A 2,632-nucleotide genomic window follows, 5' to 3' on the forward strand; every position below is an offset into this window, starting at 1 on the left:
CCAGGAAAGTCAGGGTTTTATCTGTTAGTAAGTAGTCAACTGGTAGATTTGGCTGTGCTGAGGTATTGGTGTGAAACTTACTCCAAGGTAATTACAGAAGCATAGACTGCTAATAGGACCCAATTAGTGTTGAACCTGAACATTGATTGCAATGAGCTAATAGGGGGAAGTGAAATATGTTTAGGCTGTATTCTGAGGGAAATATCACACTAAGCCATAAAGCAGGGGAGCCGCTACACGTGTGGTGAAAATCTGTGTATGGGGGCAAGAGCTAGATATGGTAGGTAAACTACACCTTAATAGAGTCGCGTTGTGGTTTGTGCAGGGCTTGCTAGCCAAATGAAGGAGAGAAGCTTTCTCTGGCTCTATATCTTCAGGGAGAGGGCAGAGGTATTTTAGAGCTCAGGAGAAAAAGCTACAGTGTTGTAAGGGAAGAAATATGTATATAATGGAAGAATACCAAGGCAAGTAAGGAGATGTTTGCAATGCATGGCATTCTCTATCAAGCTCCCAGGACAACAACGGCATCGGCAACAGGCACGGGGGAAGCAGCAGGTAGGAGTCTGTGACTGACAGAGTTTGGGACATGTTTCTGGATTCACAAATGCAGTCATCAAGATTCAAGGTCTGCATTTACCAACAGTGAAGTTTACGAACAGTAACTTCCATAAGGTTTAGGTCAGAGCAGGACTAGTTCCACTGTCTATAATAAAGCTACATTTTAATTCTCCATTATAAGTTTTGTATTGTTTGTCTGGTGCGTGTTTGAGTCAGACCGCATCAGAGTCTTAGCGTGCTTGTTGCTGAGTGTGGCTGTGTCGGAGTTTGAGGGTGTAATTTTTGCAGCGTGACCATGTGTGTGCATGAGTTGGGTCTCGCTGGAGTCTGAGGCTGCATGTCCTGGAGCGTGCCTGTGTGATTGCCTGTGCTGGGTGGTGTCGGAGCCTGTGTTAGACTCGCATGTTGCTGGAGTCTGAGGCTGCACGTTCTGGAGTGCGCCTGTGTGGTTGTCTGTGTTTGACTGGGACGCTGTTGGAGTCTGAGGGTGCAGGTTGTGCAGTGTGACTGTGTGTGTGGCAGAGTTGCATGGTGGCGGAGTCTGTGTTTGACTTGGATACTGTTGGACTCTGAAGGTCCACATTGCAGAGTGTGACTGTGTGGCTCCCTGTGTTGGATGCTGTTGGAGTCTGAGGGTGCAAGGTCTGGAGTGTGATCGGATGGCTGCCTGTGTGGGATGGTGGTGGAGCCTGAGTTTGACTTGGATTCTGTTGGAGTCACACATTGGGGAGTGTGACTGTGTGTGTGGCTGAGTTGGGCTGTGGTGGCGGCAGACTTGGACTATTACTATGTGTGTGTGACTTTGTGTATGGGTGAGCTGGAATCTGGGTGTGCATGTTCTAGAAGGCTCCGTACTCTGAGCATGCATGTGTTGGACTGTGCTTGAGTAGGAGCAGTGCTCCTTTGGGTTGTGAATGTCTGTGTGTGTGTGCATGTTTTGAATGGTGTGGGACTCTGAGTGTGTCAGAGCTGCATTGTGTCAGATAGTGAGCAGGCATCTTGGGTAGGGTGGGAGTTGGCATCCAGATATGTGCTTGTCTTTGGCCATGCCAGAGTCTGTACATGACTTGGACTGGCTGGCAGCCTGCTTGCATTCATCTGTGATCGAGGCTGAATTTTTGGATGTCTGACGCTGGGTGTCAGTGTAGCATTGAGTGCGGTTGATTTTGAGAGAGCGTGTCTGAGAATTTGCTGGAGGGTGTTCAGTTGTCACTGTATGTCTAGTGTGACCAGCATTTTTTACACGTTGGTCATTGTAAGTAGACATATTTTGAATTGGTAAAAAGCAGCAGTAGGTTTTGGTACAGGGGCTGGTAGTCAATTCAAAAACAAATTTAAAAAAAAAAAAGTCACTCCCAGCCCCTGTACCAAAACCTACTGCTGCACCAGTCTTATTATTTTTATTTCTTTATTACTATAATATTACCCCCCATGCATACATAAATGAGCAGTATTCTAATTGGGAGTAATCCCTGATTAAAATAATCACAGCCACAGATTATTTTAACCACTCATTACTCCCAATTAGAATACTGCTCATGCAAATAAACCCATCAGATATGCTAATTACCAATTAAATATGCAAATGAGGGGCAAATTTTTCTTTCACCCACCTCCACTGATCAAGACCCAGAACACACCAATTACAAACCACCCTTCAAACCACACACTGACATCACAAGAATAAAATCCTTGTTAGGGGTTGGGTTTAGGGTTAGGGGTCAGGGTTTAGGAGTCAGGGTTAGGGGGGTTAGGGAGGGAGTTGGGGGTTTAGGGTTAGGGTTTGGGGTTGACAGTTAGGGTTGGGGGGTTAGGGTTGGGGTGAGGGGTTAGGGTGAGGGGTTAGCAGTGAGGGGTTAGGGGTTACGGTTTAGGGTTACGGTTAGGGGGTTAGGGGTTGGGGTTAGGGGTTGGGGTTAGGGGTTGGGGTTAGGGTTAGGTTTAGGGTTTAGGGTTTGGGTTTAGGGTTTGGGTTTAGGGTTTGGGTTTAGGGTTTGGGTTTAGGGTTGGGGTTAGGGGTTAGGGGTTAGGGTTAGGGTTTAGGGGTTAGGGTTTAGGGTTAGGGGTTGGGGTT

This window comes from Rissa tridactyla, unplaced genomic scaffold (assembly GCF_028500815.1).
Source record: "Rissa tridactyla isolate bRisTri1 unplaced genomic scaffold, bRisTri1.patW.cur.20221130 scaffold_363, whole genome shotgun sequence".
In the NCBI taxonomy this organism is placed as follows: Eukaryota; Metazoa; Chordata; class Aves; order Charadriiformes; family Laridae; genus Rissa; species Rissa tridactyla.